The sequence below is a fragment of the Triticum urartu genome, chromosome 1, assembly GCF_003073215.2.
Source record: "Triticum urartu cultivar G1812 chromosome 1, Tu2.1, whole genome shotgun sequence".
Classification (NCBI taxonomy): domain Eukaryota; kingdom Viridiplantae; phylum Streptophyta; class Magnoliopsida; order Poales; family Poaceae; genus Triticum; species Triticum urartu.
In genome coordinates, this window is record NC_053022.1 from 20,493,523 (window position 1) to 20,507,089 (window position 13,567).

Sequence of the window (13,567 nt, forward strand, 5' to 3'; positions counted from 1 at the left end):
CCTAGAGTTCGCTGTCGAAGCAGATGAAGAAACAGCAAGTGGTGTCAGAAGATGAAGAAGGGCAGTAGCAAGGGGTCACAGCCGCTGTGTTGTACTTCCTCCTTTTTCTAAATACAAGCCCTTTTAGAGATTTCAATATGAACTATATATGGATGTATATCAACATATTCTAGAATTTAGGTTCACTCATTTTGCTCCGTATGTAATTCATATTTGAGTCTCTAAAAATGATTATACTCAATCCGTAAAGAAATATAAAAGCGTTTAGATCACTACTTTGGCATAATATAAGAGCATTTCTGACACTACACTAGTGTAAAAAAACGCTTTTATATTTTTTTTCAGAGGGAGTAGATGAAAAGGAGCAGCAGCATGAATCGCAGGTGATGAGACGGCCCAGCTAGGCGGGGCGCCATCAGCAGCAAGTTGGCGCAGGGGATCAGACACCCAGCGTGCCATGTCTGGTGGATGGCGTGAGCAGCAGCAGCAGCAGCAGGAATCGCAGGCGATGAGACACCCAGCTTCTTTTTTTTTTTAAAACGAGGCAAAAGATTTGCCATTTTTATTGAATAAGAAGAAGAGAGAGTTTTAATGACATCCCGCCCCGTGAAAACGGGAAAATTACAAAGATCTACTCTCGTGGCATGAAATTACACAAATGTTTAGCGCCCGCCAGAGCCCATAGAAAAGCCTCCTCTTTAATAGCTCGCACGATCACCATCACCCGGCGCTGCCTTATTCCTGAACACGCGTGCATTTCGCTCATTCCAAACCACCCAGCTTACAAGATGAAGAAGGGAGGCGAGGACTTTTGTCGACAAGGCATTGTTGGTGAGGACCCCATCCCACCAAGAATCCACCTTGTCGTAAATCATCCTTTGCGAATGCTGATGTAGTCTCCTCATGTATGGTACTGTGAATCTCAACTTCTGCTTCCGTTTTATTTTAGGAATCAAGTTGTAGAAATTTGCTGATAAACGGCCATTTAGCACACAATTGACATGAGAAAAGCTCCATGTTGGGGACTGATTCGATCATCTGAGAACAGCTTTATTTAGCAAGCTGTCCTCTGAGCCTCTGAATAATGATGGAAACGATGAGAAAGAAAGAAAAAAACATGGAACTTTTCTCATTTTACCTTACTACTACACGGTGGCGATTTCTCCCCGTTGCCAACTTACTTTTCCTCTACAAGGACGGTAACGTGTTGTAACTCAGCGTAATTAAGAGAGACTGATGACAGGTGAAAAAACAGTGTTCTTTATTCATGATCAACGTCAACAGCTCAAACACACACACACACACACACCCCACACACACACCACACACACACACACACAGTGAAGGGGTGCCTCAGGAGCGTCTCCTGAAGCATGGATTAAGGTTAATTAACATGTGTTAATTAACCCTAACAATTTCCACTGGCATGACACCGCGCCTCCCTTGTTACATGCAACATATCCTCGCAGAAAAAACAAAAAAGTTCGACCAATCTACAAAAATATATTGTGCATACAGCGACTCCAGCTGGCACTTGCGGGGGAGGCGCGAAACCAGCTTGTTGCCTTGGAACACCTGCACACAAAGCCAACGACAACCAGCCAGAATACCACACCGGGGAAAACATCACATGGTACCATGACACCACTCCTCAAAATTCAAATTTAATAAGTGTCTAAATTTTTTGAACAAATGTTGTGAGTGTTCACAAGATGCATGCTTACGACCCCCTGAATTTCCAGAACCAGATCAGAAATAGACACGGGAAAAACAAAAAAGAAAAATCCAGCATGAATAGTGCCACAAAAGGATAAAAGCACAATGTTCACTATTCACATATGGATTTTCCTTTCTGCTTCTCTATGTGTATTTCGAATTTGGTTTTGAAAATTCAAGGGGTTGCAAACATTTATCCTAGGAACATTCACACAAAAAAACTCATTTTTTTAGAAAGTTGCAGGTTTGAATTTTGAAATGTGGTATCATGGTATCACCTGATATCCGCCCCCAGAATACGCCCCCCCCCCCCCCCCCCCCCCCCCCCCCCCCCAATCCCGGGGCTTACCTGTCCACACGGGAAGCTACGAGGTACATATACATAAATAAATAAAGCTAAATGGCACAAAGGTTGAACCGGCGAGTACCCAAAACCATCCTCAAGCAATGCTACACAGAACAAGCACCATGGTAAGCAGTGAGCAGACTAAAAGGAGCGGCGTATCATGTTCACCATAGGCAATGAACTTCTCAAGGAGAACTAGTTAGTGATGGCTTTCAAAACTTCTCTGCAAACCAGCCCTCCTACAATAGCTACCATAAGGAGAGCCAATATCCGTGACTGGAAACAAAAGCAAACGCTTGTGTCCAACATCTCGTGTGGGTGAGCGCAGCAGCATATAGTATATCCATCAGTGTGATGCCATTTGAACCCATGACATCTACAATCAGCTACACAGTGATGGCTTTCAAAACTTCTTGCAAACCAGACTTCCTACAATCAGCTACCATAAGGAGAGCCACAACATGCGCGACTGAAACAAAAGCAAATGCCTGTGCCGAACATCGTGAGTGAGCGCAGCAGCATATGGTATATCCATACAGTGTGATGCCATTTAAACCATGACATCTCTCAGGAGACGGGTAGGTAGCGCGCTAGCTTACAGTGGCTGGGTGGTTCCTGCTTGCAGCTGTGTTAATGGTTAACCTAACACCTTAAATAGGTTAGTCGGTCTGTATCAGTAATCAGACTACCAAATTCTGTTGCATATGTCGGCAGATCATCAAGACCTGCAAAGTCAGTATGTTAAATCGAACCCTCTGCAGCTGGCCGGTGTCATCTACTTGAGCATCAAATGCAGCAGACAATATGAGGTACCTAGAACTGAAACAACAACACATATATGTAAGCTCTTGAAATGAAGTTTGCAGTGAATAGGGATGCATTCTGCTCTTGACTTAGCTTGTGATTCACATATAGTATACATCTGAATTCTTCAGCATGTCTAGAGATTGCCAGATACAAGATTTTGTACCATCGATAATTGATAATGTCTAGCAATTGAAGCACACACAATAACAGATAGAACCAGTTACTTGTTTGGCTTCACTCCTAAGGTTGGTGTCGTAGTTTTTAACTAAGGTTAGTTCAAAACTGAGACACTTATTATGGATAGGAGGGAGTACTATATTAACAACAGATTTAAATGTATAGTTAATTGAATTTGACAGCATGGTAGGAATTAAATATACTACTTGTGTAAGTGGTAATGACTAATGACTAATGAGTACTGCATGGATGAAATATAGAATATTAATTTTACAAAAATAGGTGTTCATTGCAAAGTCAAAGTCTTTTCAATATATGAAAAAAAGAACTACTACTGCTAAAACGTCAGAAGCTTGGCACTGCAACTTTTAGAATTTCTGTAGTACAAAAATAGGTGTTCATTGCAACTTTCATTGCAAACATATATTGATAAATACCTGTTTGCAATGAACACCTACTTTTGTACATAGGTGTTCAAGAACTTTCTAAAAATGTGTTGTGTTTGCTGGCCTAAGACTGCTATTCAGAAAGGGGCTGGAGGCATGGGATTTAGGGAAACACAGAAATTTAACCAGACTATGTTGGCTAAACAAGGATGGAGGCTTTTGACCCATCCTGGGTCTCTCTACGACAAGGTAATCCGTGGCAAGTACTACCACAATAAAGGGTTCCTGGAGGCTGGCAAAAAGAGGAACTCCTCCCATGTTTGGCGGGCTATTCTCTTTGGCAGGGAAGGCCTCATGAAGGGCCTATCTTCTGGAGCTAATGTGGTGAAGGCTGAGGAACTGATAAAAGAGGGCATGACTGAGTGGGATATGCCGAAAAATTGTAGCTAACTTCGGTGAGTCAGACGTGAATGCTATTGGTTGTATCCCCCTGGGTAAATGCTTTGAAGATTACTGGGATTGGTCTCATGAGAAGAATAGTTGTTTCTCTGTTTGCTCTGCTGTCTATGAATCTCTATCTCTATTAAGAAAATACATAAGGTTCCCTTTCCTGCCATCTGACCACGTTCTGCCGAGGTTTCATCCTCCACTCCGTCTAACGTACGCGAAAAAACAGAAAAAGAACAACGAACAAAAAAACGGCCTGGAAAGGAAAATCCCCGCAGCCCCGCACATCCCCACGCCCTCTCCTCGCACCCACGCCGTACGCCGCCACCCTCTTCCACCCATCGTCGCCGCCCCTTATGAGCTATCTCCTTACTCCCCGCCACCACCATCCATTCCCGCGGGCCCCTTCTTCCCTCTCTGTCACCACGCGCGGTTCCCTCCTGAATCCTCTCCTTTGTTCGGTACTCTTAGACTCATCATACCCCAACTCCATGCCCCACGTCTCCGGACTGCATCTGAACCATCCGGTGGAGGAATAGTACTTACATTGATGACTTAACTTAAGCTTCTAATGCCTCGTACAAATTACACCAGATGCCAGGACTCCATTGCTCCATATACCGGAGGAAAGATGGAACATCAGAACAATCTACCTGTGTATAAACAACATATGAGATAATGATAATCTTATACTAGTGCTAGATACATCGATTTCAGCAACAAGTAATTCCAGACGGAGGAAGTAATTACCAATTACATAATTTGTATTTACGCATACCTTCAGATATTTTGGTAGAGAGTCCCAATGTTTGATGACATTACGACACAGTCGCAGATAATCGTAGGGGTCATTGATTTTGTATTTTGATTTAGTCTTCCTTTCCTGATAGTTTCTTAGCATATAGAATAACCAAGGCAATTTCCCTGAACTGTTCATTGGCCAGTGAAAATCCTTAATGGAACGAACTTTTGGGCCCACATATGCCTTTCTACCAGACATAACGTGTAGAAGATATCCGACTTTATCTTCATCAGTCCAAGTATCAGGATAAGACTGAAGCTTTTTAGAACTAGCAAATCCTATGCACTGGAAAAATCTTGAAGTATCAGGATGAATAACACTTGTAGCACCAATTTGAACACAGTCTTGCACGACACCTCTCAACTGCTCCCAAATTAAATCCTCATGAGACAATCTATCAGATTCATTCCAAAATTCCACCACTACATTGAAAAGACAACTTTTCAGTGACAAATTAAAAAAAAATTAACTTTGAGCTGTAGACAGATAGCAGTATGTCCTAGACTGTGGCAAAAGATTGCACTGAGTTGTCCTAGTTTATTTACTCCCTCCGTCCCAAAATTCTTGTCTTAGATTTGTCTAAATACGGATGTATCAAGTCACATTTTAGTATTAGATACGTCCGTATCTAGACAAATCTAAGACAAGAATTTTGGGACCGAGGGAGTATTAAGTATTGGTAGCATAGTCGGTTTGGCTAGTCCTATAAAAGGACATGTACCCCTGTTTGTAGAAGTAAGCTTGTGCTACTGATATAAACCTACAGAGCTACATAGTAATTCCTTGTGTGCATGTGTGTGTGAGAAAACAGTGAGTGAATCCTGGTTTGAGAACCTGCAGTTCTAACAATTGGCATCAGCGCCCTGTGTATTAGCTTGAGTGAGATATGGAAAAAGAAGAGATTGCTTCCCTTAGATATCCTATGCTCACAAAGAGCAACTACCTAGCATGGTCCATCAAAACGAAGGTGTCCATGCTGGGGACGGCTCGCAGGAATCGGTTGACGATTTTGCTGCCCGGTTGACGACCATCGTCAATAAGATCAGGGCACTCGGTGAGAAGTTTGAGGAGACTTGCGCTGTCAAGAAGTTCCTGCGAGCCGTCCCCAGCAAGTTTCTCCAAATTGCTTCCACTATTGAACAATTTAGTGACCTCAAAAGTCAAAACCATGACGGTGGAAGAGATTATTCGACGATTGAAGGCACATGAGCCTCTAGGAGGAATGGGTGATGCTGGCCAGGAGCACTTGCTGCGCTGAGTGGGATTCCAAGTTCAAGAGGAATGGAGGCAGCAACGCTCTGGCGAGAAAAACCGCAAGTTTGATAAGGCAAAGGTTCGCTGCTACAATTGTGATGACTATGGGCAGTGGCGATTCTAGTAGGTAGCTTTAACAGGCTGAAGCCTGCCCTAAAAAAACTTTTTTTTTTTGCTACTACTCTAGATACAGCCCATGTACACACGGAGGACAGATACAAAATAGAAAAAGGTGCTTCCTAGAGGAGTCGAACTCGAATAGATATAGCTACGTAACAGCCAGATAACCAACTCGCTTAACTCACATGCTTGTCAAAATGGAAAAACTGCCATATGTGATTCCTTGCTACTACGTTATTAGTACACATAATATCTTTTTTATGCCAAAAAAACAAACACTAACTCTTCTTGGTATGCATGAACGTGGTATTTTTTCCAATCCTAAAAATTTCAATAAATACTACATGTGCCCATTTGTAATCTGGGAAAATGTGAGCTTATTTGTACAACACGATTGAGAGATAATGGCTATTTTAGTAGATAGAACCAATTTTTTGTTCAAAATTTTATATTTTTGAAAAAAATGGCAAACAATTCCAGTAAACAGTACATGTTCCCGTTAGTAATTTGGAAATTTTTGGGCTTAACAGTGTTTAGTTTACATGACGTTAACTTTGAGCCCACCCTCTATTCTCTTCCTGGATTCGCCACTGACTACGGGCATTTCTCCAAGGAGTGCCGCAAGCCAAGGAAAGAAAGCAATGCAGAGGCGTATTTTTCTCAAGCATGTGCAGAAGATGAAACAACCTTGTTCTGATTGAGAAAGGAGTTGTCCGGTATATTGTGTCGCCGGCAACGAGGAGGTAGTGCACCCGTAAGTTGTGCCACCGGTGGCACAAGTCTGTGTTCTTGTGTAAGTTGCGTCCACGAGACAAGTCTGTGTTCTTGTGTAAGTTGCGTCCACGAGACACTGTGTGTGGTTATGTGAGTCCTTGTGCTAGATGTGCCCACAAAATCACATGTGTGATCAAGATCTTGTGTCAGTTGTGTCCACAAAAATCGCGTGTGTGATCAAGATCTTGTGTCAGTTGTGTCCACAAGATGCATCTTGTGAGTTACGTCCACAAGAAGTTGAATTCTCGTGTCAGCTGCGTCCACTGAGATAATAGTCTTGTATTAGGTGCGTCTACATGACAACATGTTTCTTGTGTTAGTTGTGTCCACAAGAAACAGAGTTCTTGTTAGATGCGACCACTAGAAAATGTGTGTGGATTCGTCAAGGGGATGCCATATGCAGCAGATGTGATCATGCAGTATCAGATGCCCATCCCAGATATGCAAGAGCAAAGAAGATCCGTACAAGTGAGTTAATATGACAAGATTAGAGGGAGAATGTTATTGTTGATCTTTGTCATGGTCAGTTATGTGAAAGTTGTATCATGGCATGCAAAATTACCCAGCTATGCATATGTCAGCAATGAGCAGAAGCTAGACCCTTCAGATACATGATATAGCTGTCAGTAGTAAAAAGCAAAGTCTAATTTGACTTTGTTGTAATAGACATATGGCACAGTATGTCCTAGACTGCAGTATAAACTTGCACTGAGCTGTCCTAGCTTCGCTATTGGTAACATAGTTGGTTTGGCCGCATGTATCCCTGTTTGTAGAATTAAGCTTGTGCTAATATAAACCTATACAGTTTCGTTCTAATTCCTTGTGTGCATGTGTGTGAGAAAACAATGAGTGATCTTGATTTGAGAACAGTTCTAACATTATACTTCAATGTCAAGATGGAAAAAGAAGGAAATTGCAGAGACTTTGTTTAGTATACGTACCTTCAGAGATGAGAATTTTCACAGTTGGGGATGCATGATTAACAAGGTAAATATCGGCCAGTCTGATAGATTTAGGGTAGATTCCAATTTTAAACATACTTTCCAGAACATCACACATGCCGCTGTGAGAAGAACATATATAGAGGCCCGAGAAAGAACAGAATAATGCACCAATGCGTAACTTACATAACCATTTTTCTAAAGACCTTCGAAAGCTTGCTACTCATATAGGTTGACTCAAATGCCTTCAACTTTCGTCCTCCACGTCGCACTTTCAACAACCAGCTTCTTAGAGTTTGATCCACCGAGGACAGGACCATGCATCCATTACCATGTTTATCCAAATAGAAATTTTCAACAGAAACAATGTTCAAATGCCTGAAGTTACTGAGAACTGAATATGACATGAAGTTCGAGTGCTCCTTGACCATGCACTCAATTTCAAGTGGCCCAACTTTATACACCGCCCGATGTAAATCTGTCTCTGAGTTGTTGTTCTCCTTAACTGACACAGTAAATACACCCTCAAATGAAGTTTTCAGATACACACCCGTGTAATCTTCCATGTAGCCCATAGCTACAAAATTAGTCAAAGGTTATTATTAGTATATCCGAACAGCTTGTGACATAATCAATTGAACAGTATTGGCATGATTAATCCCCGAAAAATTAGTGAGAGGTGAAGGTGAGATATATATTTTCATGGTATTTTAAACATACAAGCAGGTGTAGGTAATTTTGAGCACAGTTGTGCCGAATTCACCTGTAGCTACCGTAATATAGTTTTTCTAACCATAATATAGGAAGTAGACCTTTCAACCAGAGCGCTTAACAATAATAACATCATGAGTGGTTTTATAGAAATGTGAAGTACCTTAAAATGAAGTTTTGTTGCTGACCAAGCCTTCTGATTGAGATCCTTGGGACTTAAAAACTAGAACAGCAACCTCCTCAGCACAATAAGTCCCAGGAAACCTTAACATAATATAACCAAACATGAGTTAAAACAAGCAAATCATACATACAAGAGGCTGGAAAGAAATAGGGCACCCCCAGAAAAGTAAGAGCAATAAGAGCAAATCATATTCCACTAAAGACCAACCAAGGAAGAGCAAGGAGGGGCAGGAAAAATAACAACATGACCATAAAAGGAAAGGAAGACAACCGACCATAAAAGGAAAGGAAGACAACCGACCATGAAAGGTGACCTGTGTCCTCACCAAGATTGGACTTCAACGATCTTAGATAATCTATCAACCGGCCTCTATACGGTTCGGTCCAAGCTACAAGATAGGGATACTCTTCTTTAACCACCTTCACATGCAGTATGTTTCTATGAGCACAGGTCATCATTAATGTCAAACAATGGAAATCATCTGGACTTTTTAGATCCATGACAACTCTAGGGAACACCCGATGTAGATTATCAAAACTTCGGCCTGAGGGCATCTTCAAAAAGCTTTCGGCCAACATTGAACTTTCATAAAAGCGAGGATGCACTAGCTGATAACGAAGTGTATGAACAACCTACAAATTCAAAACTTGCCCGTAAATCAAAGACCAAATTGTGAAATGGTATCTGATGCTGAACTATGAATACTACCCATGAAACTATTTGTACTACACGTTTGACTCCACTAATCATGAAGATGTTTGTACCTCGTTCCTCTCGTCTTCCATTATGTTCTGCCTTGTTTTGAATTGAAGACCGTTGCTTAGAGGCATCCAAACAACTGCCCCGAGCAGACGAAACTTCGCCTGCGCCGCATCATGTTCATAGGCATACAAAAAGTTACTGAATTTCAGTCTATGCATAGCGCTAATTATATCTCCGCAAAAAAAAGTGCAAATAATACACTATTATAAGCAAACAGAACAATTTTGCCGAATTCACCTGTAGCTACCGTAATATAGTTTTTCTAACCATAATATAGGAAGTAGACCTTTCAACCAGAGCGCTTAACAATAATAACATCATGAGTGGTTTTATAGAAATGTGAAGTACCTTAAAATGAAGTTTTGTTGCTGACCAAGCCTTCTGGTTGAGATCCTTGGGACTTAAAAACTTGAACAATAACCTCCTCAGCACAATAAGTCCCAGGAAACCTTAACATAATATAACCAAACGTGAGTTGAAACAAGCAAATCATACATACAAGAGGCTGGAAAGAAATAGGGCGCCCCCATAAAAGTAAGAGCAATAAGAGCAAATCATATTCCACTAAAGATCAGCCAAGGAAGAGCAAGGAGAGGCGCAGGAAAATAACAACATGACCATAAAAGGAAAGGAAGACAACCGGCCATAGGCCAAGGTTGGCCCAGCGTAGATGCAGAAGGAAGGCACAAACAAATGGATTAAACTACGGGCACAGAGAGCAGGCAACATGCAAAGCACAGGGTAATAATCATGTCCAATACAGAATGAAAGAAAGAAGCACGACATATCAAATAACATAACTATATACTACCTCCATTCCAAAATATAAGATGTTTTAGTAGGCTAAACTAGCCAACCAAAACGTCTTATATATTGGAACGGAGGTAGTAGAACGCATGGACGCGATGAAGTGTGAATACAATAAAGGCCGGTCAAACTGCGGCTGCAGCTAGCAGCGCTGGAAAGAACCTCTGGATTTTACGGATGCAACGCCAAGGCGTCCGATATCTCCAAACGGCAACATGACAGATGGCGGATGCTGCGCCGGAAACAGCAGAACGCATAGAATCAATCTTTACATACCATCGTACAATCATAGTTATAATCTCGAATGCATGGATACTTCACTGACCTCATGTATCCGTATTCGATACTGATACGTGGTGGATACGCATCCTGGAGTATCCAGAACTAAACGATTTTTAAAAAAAAAATCCGATACCTGTTGGATACTTGGCGGGTGCTTTTTGGATACAGCCCAGCCCACGTAACAAGACATAACAAGTAACCAGGCAACCCTAGCCCCGACGCCCCATCCTTTCCCTCTCTCTCTTTCCTCACGAGCTCCACAGAAGGCAGCTGCTGCTCACCCAGGAGTAAATAGCATAAAACTACTACTTTACGGGTTAGGGTTTCAAAAAACTACCGAATTTATTTTTCGCTGATAACTACCAAGTTAGGGGTTGGCTGTTTCAAAAAACCCCAAATCCTCTTTGTTCAAAAGTTACACATGTTTATGACAGGTCGGGCCCGCCACTAAATGCACCGTTTGGTTGACCATTTATTTAACCGTTAACTGACATGTGGGGTCCACATGTCAGTGTCTCATCCACAGATTTTTATGGATTAGCCCATACAAATATTTTTATAAAGCAATCGGGTCCCTGCAATCATTTAAAAAAAGCAATCAGGTCCTTGAACTGTCGACGCCGCGCCTCCAAAGGGCTCTGCCCGTGGTCGCCGTTGCGCCTCCATGGGGCTCTGCCCGTGGTCGTCGCCGCCATGGGCGGCTTGTGTGCAAGCCGCCGCCACCACCACCAGCCAGAGTAGCTCGAGCCCCTCCTCGTCGGGCACAGGAGCCGCAGCAGCGACTACCTCGTCGGGCACAGGAGCCGCCGCGCGGGTGTCCAAGATCCTGGGCCTGGCCAACGCGTGGGCTGGCCCATTCGCCGGCCGCCTCCGCCACCATGGGTCCGGCAAGGAGCAGCAGCAGCATTCGGCCACGCGGCTTCTTCGGCCTGGCCCGCGACCTGGCCGCCGGCGCCGTTGCTCAAGGCGAGGCCGGCAAGGAGCAGCAACAGCGTTTGCCCGCGCGGCTTGCTTCTTCGGCCTGGGCCGCGTCCTGGCCGCCGGCTAGCCGTCAGCGCTGTTGCTCAGGGCGGGGCCAGCAAGGAGCAGCAGCAGCATTCGGCCACACGGCTTCTTCGGCCTGGGCCGCGACCTGGCCGCCGGCGCCGTTGCTCGGGGCGGGTTGTGCAGCTTCTTAGGGACCCGACTTGCTCGGGGCGGGTTGTGCAGCTTCTTAGGGACCCGACTGCTTTTTTTCAAAAACATATAGGGACCCAGTTGCTTTTTTCAAAAAACTTAGAAGGGTTATTCTGGAAAAATGAGGAAGAGACACTGACATGTGGACCCCACATGTCAGTTAACGGTCAAACAAACGGTCAACCAAACCGTGCATTTAGTAGCGGGCCCGACTGTCATAAACATGTTTAACTTTTGACAAGAGGATTTGGGTTTTTGTGAAACAGCCAACCCTGACTCGGTAGTTATCAGCGAAAAAGATAAATTTGGTAGTTTTTTAGAAACCCTAACCCGTAAGTAGTAGTTTTATGCATTTACTCGCTCATCCAGTGTGCTCACCCAACGGCAGGGCAGGCGGGTGGCGAGCCGACGAGCAGCTCCTCCTCCTTCCTCACCGACTCCCCCTCATCCCAGCCCCACTCACGCAGCAGCCCAGAAAAATTTCATCGAGCTCGATCCCCGGCGGCAGCCCGACGGTTGAGGTCGGCACAACCACCAAGGTATGTACACTGAGCCGTTCAGCCACAGTAAGCAGCACTAGGAAATTAAACACACTCACACAATGTTTGAAGAATCCGGGACGAGGCAAGAACAATCGGTAAGCAATGCATGGTCGAGAGACAAACCAGTCAGAAAAGGGAGGACTTACAACTTGATGCAGCCGAGCAAGCACACCAGCAAAGGAAAGCAAGCCTTGGGGATCCTTGCAGCCCTGGAAAGCAAAGGAAACAATTGGAAAGCCGAACACATAACATACACACAAGCAAGTAGGGGCAGCATGGAGCCAAGATAGCGCACCTGAATATCGAGTCACAGTCTTGCGGAAGAGGAAGAAGGACAGCAGAACACCACCAATCTTAGAGTTAGCAAGAGCAGCGTAGCGGCGTAGCCCTGCATGGCAGGCCAAGAAAAAGGATCAGCTACCAGAAGAACTGGATAGGCAAACCAATGCCAAGAAAAATAGCAGTCGACTAAGTACAGGCACAAAGGAAAAGTAAGCCTGCGAGATTCTCGCAATTCTGGGGAGCAAAGAAAAGTATTGCAAAAAGTAAACTAGATGTCGAACACATACAAAGAAGCAATCAAGTGGAGGCAGCACAGAGCGACCAGAGCACAATTGTGTATGCAGTCACGGTGTCGTGAAAGAGGAAGAACCACTGGACACCGATCTTAGAGTTATGAGGAGCAGCGTAGCCCTGCATGACAAGCCAAGAAAGAGGATCATCCAACAGAATAACTGGATAGGCGAACCAATGGCTAGAAAAACAGCAGTCGATTAAGTACAGGCACAGAGGAAAATCAAGCCTGCACAGCACGGGAGAGACAGAGAGGGAGCAAGCAGCAGCACGGGCACGGGTAGGTGGGCAGCCCTGCACAGCACGGCAAGGAGATGAGCCGGCCAAGGAATCCAATCCAATCCAATCCAGATGGTATGGTAGGGGAGAAGAGGGAAACAAACCAGAAGCCGCCGACGGGCGAAACCTCGGCGCCTCGTGGCTCCAATGCCGGAGAAGAAGAAGATGATGATGATGGATCCTCGCGAGGGGGATTTGGGAAGCAAGGAAGCAGCGCGAGAAGCCGCCGCGCCGCTCCGCTCCGCCGCTCCCGTCCCGTCGTCCCCTCTCCTCTCCTCTGCTCTCCTCCTCTCTTTCTTTTTTCTTTTCTTTTGAGGATCCTCTCTTGCTCTCCTCCCTCTTCTCTCAGCAGCAGAGCAGCGTGGGCTACCTCCTCCTTCCGAGCAGGCCAAGCCCGAAGGTTGCGGCCCAGTCTGGGCGTAGAAAAACAAATATAAGGACCCACGAGCACCGAGCCCAGATCCTATTAGGCAGTTTCCCA